Below are 11,068 nucleotides of genomic sequence, written 5' to 3' on the forward strand. Positions count from 1 at the left end.
TTGATACTTATGGGACCTTCAAACGATTGAGATTGTGTAAAAGGTATTTTGAAAATCGAAGCAAGCAAGCAGGTTGTTTTACTTTTAATAATTTCTTTTAGTAAGAAAATGTTGAAATTATATGCTTATAGTGGATCAAGGTGTGGTCCACCACACTGCATATCTTGTATCTTGCAGCTCAAGGATTAGGCATATTGAGGAAAAGGTAAGTCCAGTGACTTTTCTTTGGGGGTTGGTGTACTTCTTTGGTCACTTTCCTTATTGCAATATTTATAACGCGATTTTTATTCTTTTTTTGACCAGCTATAATGCGATTTTTATTAAATAAGAGAATATTACGAATTCAAATAATTATTTTGAAATTCCTAAATATTTATCTGACATAATTTTTTTGTGAAATTATATTTTTAGACTTTTTACAAAATAATTGAAAGTATAGTTGTTAAAATTTAAACTGAAGTTGTTGATACAAGAAGTGCAATTATTAATTTAGTTATGTGATAATAAGTACGAATTCTATCTTAACAAGTTCAGCTCACTGACTAACAATTTTGGTTTAGGTATTACTCCCTCTATTAAAAATATAATATATATTTTTAGAGTTTAGATGTTAAAAATGTAAATTGTTTGGTGTTTCAAAGTATAATTAATATGTTTTTTGAAAAATAAATTTAATAATAAATTACTTTATATTTATTTTTAAGTAAAATATTCTATTACATAAGAATAAATATGAAAATATTGTTTCAGTTCAAAAATAGTTAACTAATTTATTATACGTGTGATTCATTAAAAATATCTTATATTTTTTAACAGAGAGAATAATAATATAGTTTGCTATAATTTCACTTTAGTTAAAGTAACAATAACTATACTTTTAATATGGTTAAAATACACTTTTAATCCCTTAACTTTACATAATATTTTAATGTAGTTCTTTAATTTTATAAAATATTTTTTTATTCTCCTATCTCAAATACCGTTAGTTTTAAATGATTATTTTTTATGTCAATTATTATTATTTTTTAAAAAATAAAAATTAATATATAACATTTGAGAATGTTTTATCAATATTTTAAAATTTAATGTAATTTTTTTCATGATAAAACTAATGGTGTTAGCATTAAAAGACTAAAAAAATAATTCATAAAATTATAAAGTCTAAATGAAACATTGTGTAAAGTTAAAGATATACTTTAGGCTTTTTTGATACTAACAACTTTAGGCCTTTTTGATACTAACAACTTTACCTTCATTATTAATAATATCAATTTAAGTTTTAACAATTATATTTTCTATTATTTTACAGAGGATCAGCAGTGTAATTTTGCAAAAAATATTATGTTCGATGAGTCCCTAAAGGCTTCATTATTTTATGTGCTGTTCTCTTGTGATTTGTATATTTGAGTGGTACTCTGGTTCCATTTATAAAGTACAATATTTTTAGTGCTATTCTCTTGTGATTTGTATATTTGAGTGGTACTCCCTCCAGTCTCATTCATAAAGTACATTCTAGAAAGTATATTTGATTTCATTTATAAATTACAGTATGGTTTTTTTACATAATATGTAAAAGCTATTTTTAAATTATCCTTCATAAGAGAGAAAAAGTAATATAACATTACTTCTTAGATTATTATAAAAGAACATATTTGAAATTCTACATGCTTTTATTTTTTATATTTTTTTATATTGATATTAATGAAGTTGCTAGAAATGATTTATAAAGAGGACTAAATGAGTATTTATTTGTTACTCTCCATTTCTCAACATGCAATAGAAGTACAGTGGATAGAAACTAAGCCTTTCATTGATACTTTCAAAGTCACTGAAACTCTTTCAGCTCGAATGCTCTTGTAGGATTATTATAATCAAAATTCAACAGAGCCAGCAAATTTGTAATGTAATGAAAGTAAACTAATGCATGTTATTGCTGAACTAGGGTTGATGACGATTTGACGATAAAGTGGTCATGATGAGTTACTCAATTTCATAAACGAACTCGAGAAATTTAATCATTTCATGGATTGAGTGCTTCGGGTTATTGCGTCACCTTGAAGAGGCATTAAAGTAATTAACAACACATTACATAATTTTCTGAATTTTGTTATAATTACATATAGAAAAAGTTACTCTCAAATCTCACAAAACACCATAAATTATCTTAAAGTCCATTGTGATCATGAAAATACAATGCAGTTCCATATTTTTTTTATAATTTAATTTTTTTTATGTATATTTATCAAGATATCGTCAATTTTTATATAACAAAAATTCCCTACTGAAGCCATCACTTAGCAAACTGGCTTTGGTGGGAATTAAATCTTAGAACTCTTGGTTATCAACATTTGTAGCCATTGGGCCTTTTAGTACGCTAAATAGAAAATTCAAATTACTCCTTTGATCTTATTTATAAGGTAAAAAGTAAAAATTAATTTTGATCTTATTTATAAGATACTTTACTTTTTTTTTATACACTCATCTTTACATTTCTAATCTTATTACATATATTTTTTTTGCCCTTACTAAGTATAGAGATGAAAACTTATTAAATTTTAATATAGAATTAATGAACTTTAAGATTTTTTTTGGGTTTTAGTGAAATATAATGGAACTAATTTATAAATAGAACTAGACCACCAGAGGCAGTATTATATAATCTTAAAACCATTTAAAGGAAGCTGTTGATTTGAGGAGGATGGTTAATTTTTATAATGAAGTTGTAACTTCCAAAAAAGTGATCATGACTGCACTTATGAACTTGCTATGATGTAATCGTAAGTTTATACTTTTTTGTATTCAAGTTATAACTATCCTATAAGAATTACAACTTCATTAACTTTGACTACCGAATTCAAGCTGGGACCACCAAAGGTGAAAGGAGGGATATTTTAAAAAAAAAGTTGAGGGTATTTTGTATATCAAAATCTATTTATAATTAAAGGATATGGGACTGCAATGTATTTTCATTAATTTAAAGGACTTTATAGTGGTTTTGTATAACACATTAAGTTTCTCAATTGAAAACTAAGAGTAATTTGGTCAACTTAAATAAATTATTGATTTAACGAGATTTATGGGAAACTAATATAGTTTTTAGATCTTTAGACAGCCTTAGAAAGGGGCTAGGTCAATTTTTGATCGAGCCATGGTACGAAAGGGAGTTTAAATTTTAGTGCTTTCTGTGCCATGCGTAGCGGCGGGCGTGCCAATTTGTTGCGGCGCACGTGCAAAATCAACACTTATCAGTTTGTGAAAACAGACCGAAAATAGAAGAGAGAAAGAGGGATAACAAGAGAGCGACGGAGGAGAGCCTGTGGTCTACTAGGGCACAATTCTTAGGCTACTTTAAGGGCATTTGGAGCTTGAATCACTATTGGCTAAGTTGCACATTCCCTCTTCTCCCTCTTTTATGTGAAAATCTAAACATTTGAGGTAATGGGGGCTTTGATTTTGATTCTCTTGGGTTTAGACTGAACCTATTGGTTTATTTAAGATCTTAGAAAGTTAAATAAATTTTTAACCCTAAGTTTATGAGTTTTGTGGTGATTGAGAATTTTTGGTAAGGGTTTGGACGAACCTTAGGCATAATTTAAGGATCTTGAGATAATGTGAAACATTGATTAGCAATTTTGGTGTGTTGGGATGTTTAATAGGATGGTTAGAGTGTTCGAGTATAGTTGATGTTGTAAGAAAGAGGAAATTGGGTGTTATAAGCACTTAAAACCTAGTGAATTTAGAGTTAATCGGAGTGATAATTGATGACTGTCACTTGATTGTGTAGATTAAGCATTGCTCGAGCTATATTGTGCATATAAAACATGTGGAGCTAACATTGCATTACGGTAACCCTTTTGTGTGTGACAAGGGGTTGAGGTAATAGAATAATTTATATTAATTGATTATATTGCTTAATTGTTTGTGAGTAGATAAGTGGATTTGAACATGAGATTTGATAACCTTGCATATTGCAAAATGTGGTTTTGTGCATGAAAATTTATTTTGCATATGATAAGTATGATGAAAGTTATATATGTGTGAGTTAAGAAATTTGACATATATATATTAAGCGTGGGCATGATCATGTTAGGGGGTGGAAGTTCACCCGTAGGAAGGAGTAGTGGAAGTTTATATGACATGTATCTCCTTAGTGTCTAATGAGGCACGGTGTTGGAGATTTTTTCCTTAGTATCCATGCAGAAGAGTAATGCTCATTAGCATCAATAATGCAGTCACTAGTACAAAATATAAAATTTATAGGGTACTTTTTACATCGGTTGAAAGGCAAACGGTGTAAAAAATAAAGGCGGTGGCATTTTTGTAATTATCTTGAATTATGTAACACTTTTTACACCGGGTGGGGGCACCCGATGTAAAAAGTATATTTTTTACACCGGGTGTCCAGGCACCCGGTGTAAAAACTATACTTTTTACACCAGGTGCCTGGACACCTGGTGTAAAAAATATTTTTTAAATTCATTTCTCCCTTCATTCATCAGTTCCCTCGTCTCCTCCTTCTCGCGCCCTCCCCCTCGTCTCCCCTTCGTCCGCCCACTCACCCTCCACCTCGTCTTCTCCCTCGCCGGTCGCCCTCCCCCCCGTCCGCCCAGCCTTCCCACCTGTCCGCCGAGCCCCCTCCCCCTCCTCCCCTCACAGCCCACTCCCCCTCCCCCTCGGTCCGCCCAGCCCCCTCCCCCTCCCCCTCCCCCTCCCCCTCCCCTCGTCGCCCCCTCCCCCTCCCCCTCGGTTCGTCCGGCCGCCCCCTTCCCCTCCCCCTAGGTCTGCCCAACCCCCTCCCTCTCCCCCTTCCTCGGCCGCCTATCCCCTCCCCCTCGTCCCGCCGCCCGTCCCCCTCCCACTCCCCCTTCCTCGGCCTTCCCCCTCCCCCTCTCCCCTTGCCCACCCCTTCACTCTCCCGCCCCCTGCCCCTCTCCCTCCCTCTTGCCCCCCTCTACCACTCCTTCTCCCTCCCTCTCAGTGTTGAGCCGTTGCTACAGCTGCCACCACCCAGGTATGTGTTGAATATAAATTTTTAAATTTTATAATGTTTAAATTTAGTTTTTAATGATATTGATTGTTGCTGGGAGTGCTGTTAGTGGCTTCATAAAGCCTCAGGTTGTTGCATGTGATTCATTCATTTGGTTTAAAATTATTAATTTTTTCGTGTAAAATTTTCTAAAACTTTTGGGAAGTCCAATTTTTAGGGGAAACTCTGTCGAAATTTTTTTTGAATTTATTCTTTCCTTTAATTTTTTTAAATTTAGTTTTTAATGATATTGATTGTTGTTGGGAGTGCTGTTAGTGGCTTCATAAGGCCTCAGGTTGTTGTATGTGATCATTTATTTGGTTTAAAATTGTCAATTTTCTCTTGTAAATTTTTTTTAAAAGTCTTGGGAGATCCAATTTTTAGGGGAGATTCTGCCAAAATTTTTTCAAATCTTAATTTAATTAGAAACTTAGTTTTTTAAAATAGTTTGAAGATAATAACATTAGTTATATTCTTTAGGAGGTGACATATGGATCGTAGTTGGATGAATGCTAGACGAACGAGTGACGAGTATGATAATGGGGCGAAAGAATTTTTGGAATTTGCTAAGAAAAATGCTGTTGACAATAGTGAAAGGTTCTATTGTCCTTGTGTTAATTGTTTGAATGAGAGGAGACTAGGTGTTCCCGAAATAAGAGAGCACTTAGTTTGTGATGGGATTTGCAAAAATTATACAATATGGATTTGGCATGGTGAACGATTGAAAAATTATAGTAACACATCTCAATGTGTGGGAGTTGATAATCTTGATGATGAAGTAGAAATGAATGAAGATCGATTAGAGGACATGATCCGTGATGTTGGGGAAGAGGCTTTTGAACGAGCACATGTGTATGATAACTTGTGCACTGACGCAGAGAAGCCTCTATACCCGGGGTGCACTGATTTTAGTTTGTTATCTGGGGTGTTAAAACTAGTTACCTTAAAGCAAGAGCTGGGTGGAGTGATCAAAGTTTCACATGGTTGTTAGAGTTACTTCAAATAATGTTTCCGAAGGGCAATGTACTACCAAATCGTTATTATGATGCCAAGAAGATCTTGTGTCCAATGGGTATGAAGTATAAAAAAATACAGCATGTCCTAATGATTGTGTGTTGTACAGAAAAGAGCTTGAAGGGGAGGAGAAGTGTCCAAAATGTGAGGCATCACGGTACAAAGAGAAGGGGGCTCCTACAAAAGTCTTATGGTATCTTCCAATTATACCAAGGTTCAAGCATTTGTTTGCAAATACTAATGATGCAAAGAACTTGATGTGGCATGCAAATGAGAGGATATCTGATGGAAAACTTCGACATCTAGCCGATTCTCCTCAACGGAAGAAAATTGATCAATTGTTTCCCGAATTTGGCAATGAGCCAAGGAACTTGAGGCTTGGACTTTCTATCGATGGAATGAATCCTTATGGTAGTCTTAGTAGTGTACATAGTTCATGGCCTGTTCTTTTGGTGATTTACAATCTATCACCTAAGTTGTGCATGAAACGGAAGTACATGATGCTATCCATGTTGATTTCGGGACCAAAACAATCGGGAAATGATATTGATATTTACCTAAGACCTCTGATTGAAGATTTGAAAGTGTTGTGGGAGGTAGGTGTGGAAATGTTTGATGCAAATCAGAAGGAGAATTTTAAGTTACGTGCTATGATCTTTTGTACTATAAATGATTTTCCTGCATATGGAAATTTATCTGGTTATAGCGTGAAAGGTCATAAAGCTTGTCCAATTTGTGAAGAAAGCAAAACTACATCAACTTCAACATGAAAGGAAGACAGTCTACCTTGGCCATCGGAGGTTTCTTAGACGAGATCACCCATATCGTAGATTGAAGAAAGCTTTTCATGGTCACCAAGAACACAATGATGCTCCGGATGCTTTGACTGGGGATCAAGTATATGAACGTGTGAAAAACATTAATATTGTCTTCGGTAAGACTAAAAAGAATACTGGTGCAAAAAGCATATGGAAAAAAAGGTCTATCTTTTTTGACCTCCCATATTGGCGCAATCTTGAAGTAAGGCATTGTATTGATGTTATGCATGTGGAGAAAAACGTTTGTGATAGTATTATTGGAACGCTTCTGAACATACCAGGTAAGACTAAGGATGGTGTGAATGCAAGATTGGATTTGAAAGAAATGGGAATACGGGAAGACTTACACCCAAGACCAGAAGGTAAACGAACTTTTGTCCCCCAGCCTCTCATACATTGTGCAAATCTGAGAAAACAAATTTTTGTGAGTGTTTACATGGAATCAAAGTTCCTTCGGCGTATTCTTCAAATATTATGAAGCTTGTATTGTGAAAGAGTTGAAACTGGTAGGCTTAAAATCTCATGATTGCCATGTCTTGATGCAACAACTATTACCTTTGGCTATTCGAGGCATATTGAAAGAAGATTTAAGACTTACAATAACCAGACTTTGTTTCTTTTTCAATGCTATATGCAGTAAAGTTATTGATCCCCGTAAACTGGAAGAGTTAGAACAAGAAGCTTGTACTATCTTGTGCCAACTTGAGATGCACTTTCTTCCTACATTTTTTGACATTATGGTTCACTTAATAGTGCATCTAGTAAGGGAGGTAAAATTGTGTGGCCCTGTTTATTTGCGATGGATGTACCCAGTTGAGAGATACATGAAAATACTGAAAGGGTATGTCAGAAATCCATTTCGACCTGAAGCATCAATAGTTGAGAAATATGTTGCTGAAGAAGCTATGGAGTTTTGTTCTGATTACTTGTCAAGTACAGAATCAATTGGACTTCCTAAATCTTGTCATGAGAAAAGGCAATATGGTCAAGGCACACGTGGAGTATCAGTGAAGAGCATGAATCATGATGAATTACAAGAAGCACATTTATATATCTTGAATAATATTGATGAAGTTAAAGATTACATATCTTCTCATAAAGAACTTTTAAAGGCAAAAAATTATCGAATGAGAATGACAGAACAAAAGTTGTTAAAGAGCATAATAGGACTTTTGTGAATTGGTTCAAGCAGAAAATTTTGAATGAAAGTGGTGTTTCTGAAACAGTTAAATGGTTGGCTGGAGGTCCTAACTTTGATGTTATATGTTGGAGTGCCTATGATATTAATGGGTATTCCTTTTATACAAAGTCTTTGGATGAGAAGAGTACGGTGCAAAATAGTGGAGTTATGATAATGGCTGAAGCCGTACACTTTTCTAGTTCAAAAGATATGAAACCTAAACTAGCATCCAGGACTTACTTTGGGTTATTGAAGAGATTTGGGAGTTGATTATACAAAATTTAGAGTTCCTGTTTTCAAATGCAAGTGGGTTGACGTCAATAGTATTCGTGATGATAAGTTTGGATTTACAATGGTTGATCTTAAAAAACTAACTTTTGGAGATGAGCCATTTATTATGGCAGACCAAGCTAAACAAGTTTTCTATGTCACGGATCCAGCAAATAAAAATTGGTCAATAGCACTTAAAGGAAAAAGGATGATTGATAGTAATGACGATCATGAATCAAATTTTGATATTTTTGAAACTCCTAACTTCTCAAGTGGGCTACCAATTTTGGATGTGGTAGATGAAGTAGATGATGAACATGCATAAGAAGTGATCACCATGAAGGGATATGGGAGAATATCCCTATATGAGTTTAGTTTTGAAATTAAAGTATGTTAATTTAGTTCAATTAAATTTATGTTGTGGGATTGTTTTTCTTAATTATCTTATCTTTGATTATTTTTTAATTAATTTCATTTATTTGAATTAATAGGAATATGAGAATCAAGGTGATGACACTCAGAGCCAATCAATTGGTGATGTTGCTCCTAGTGGGGAGCTAAGTCAGGGCACCCCTAGTGAGGAGCCGAGTCAGAGCCAGTCTGTGAGGAGGGGAGACGTGGCACACGATTAAGAGATCTGACATTAAGTAGGAGTGCTGGGCGTAGGTTACCAATTCAATTTGACCGGAGATGGAATCCGATAGGGCCACATAAAGCCAAGTTTGTTAGTTTTCTTGGCCTCCTCTCGCGTACCAAGCCTCCTATTGTGTTTGAGGACTGGCTTGATGTGCCAGAACGTGTGAAGGAACAGATTTGGGAAAGTATTCAGGTAAGTAATTAAAAATTAAAATTTTTTTATAGTTATATATTATTGGGCAATTATTGATTATTATCTTATGTCTTCATTGTAGCTCACATACGATGTTCCATCTAATCAAGATTGTCGACACAAATTGATTTCTTATTGTGGAACACGTTGGAGAAATTTTAAGACTGATCTTGCTAGAAGATATATCTTTATCGAGGTGCCAGAGGGTCAGGCTCGTCCCAATCCTCTTGATACATACCAGTTCCTTGATGAAGATACTTGGGAAGAATTTTTCAGGATTCGAACTTCTGAAAAGGCTATGGTTTGTTAACTTTTAATTTATTTAAGTTTTATTTAGATTTACTTTAATTATAAATCTAAAATTCAATTTATTAACAGGAAAAACGAGCTAAAGGGCGAGAAATTGCTCGGCAAAATCAATGCCCCCACACCTTATCTCGTGGAGGTTATGCTAGAGCTGATGATATACTGATGGCAGAGAAACAGAAGAAGAGAAAAGAAGAAGCCAAGTCTGATCCTTCCATACTCCTTTCTCCACCATCACCTGTCTCTCGAGAGGAGAAATGGAGATATGGACATCAGTATAAGAAAGGAGGCTATACAAGTGAGACAGCACGGGAGATTGCCGAGAGGATTGTAAGTAAAATTATTATTCCTTGTCCCTTTAAATTTCTATACAATTGTATATATTATTAATTAATATTGTTATTTTTATATTATAGGATACTCTTAAGGAGCAACAAGCCCAAGGAAGCTTCATTTCAGAGGGTAGAAATGATATCTTAACAGTTGCTACAGGCAAGCCAGAGCATCCGGGTTGTGTGAGGGGCGTTGGATATGTGTGGGCATTAAGGACTACTTTGAGCACTGCACGTCCCAATTCAGGAGGTGTAGTGACTAGAGAAGAGCTTGATACATTGATATCCACTGTGAGGCAACAGACTAAGGATGAGTTTGAAGCTTCATTTGAAGCTCGGCTTCTACAAATGAAAGAACAAATGAAGGAGGAGATGATGAGCATGATGAGCTCACGACAGGAGACAACTGCTGAACCAGTTCATACATCTCCTGCATTTCATAGTACAAAAGGGAGTAATATTCTTGAGCATGTGTCAGAGGGTCCTTCTGGTGACAACATTGGTGAACCATGTGAGATATTTCTAGAAGATCCTGATAAACGCTTGGTTGCTCTTGGTAGCATCTATAGCTTGGGGTCAACCATCCACCACAAGCAAATTCAAGATGATCAAGTAAAGTGTGGTTGCAGATCCAAAAGTGCCAGATGCTTTGGTTCCATTCCCTACTGATGAGGTGAAGACTGTGGTTGAAGCTGTTGGCAATTTTATCCTATGGCCCAAGAGACTTGTGAATCTAGTTCAAGCTGTGGTACGAAATTTCATAAATTTTTATTATGTAGCAACTTCCTAATATATGTTTTTTATTAACTATTTCTTCTCTTTTTATTATGTAGAAGCTTTCCTCGTCGAATCTCCCAAAGCTTCCACAACCCTCATTGACTCCGCATCAGTGAATGATTTTAATGGCGTATGATTTATCATTCGAGTTTAAGAGTTTAGAAATAGATCCGGAGGTTGTGGGCAAGAAAGACATGATAGTGACAATTGAACGGGAAGATTTGGTTCGACTTCTGTCAAATAATCAGCTTACCACACCACACATTGAACTATTTATGATGTAAGTATATTTTTCTTTAATATGATTGCATTGTTGTAAGTAAACTTAATCATCAAGTTTAGTAAACTAATATAATTGCATTGTTGTAGGTATCTTCATCATTTGTGCATTATATCGGGCAAAGGTGATAAGTTTGGATTCCTTTGCCCTCATTACATGATAGATAAAGGTAATACTCCAGAGTTAAGGGCCGCGTACCTCCAACAGAGAATATGTGAAGTCAAAAAGGACGTTTT

Source organism: Prosopis cineraria, unplaced genomic scaffold (assembly GCF_029017545.1).
Source record: "Prosopis cineraria cultivar Desert tree isolate PC_DT_omini unplaced genomic scaffold, ASM2901754v1 PC3, whole genome shotgun sequence".
NCBI lineage: Eukaryota > Viridiplantae > Streptophyta > Magnoliopsida > Fabales > Fabaceae > Prosopis > Prosopis cineraria.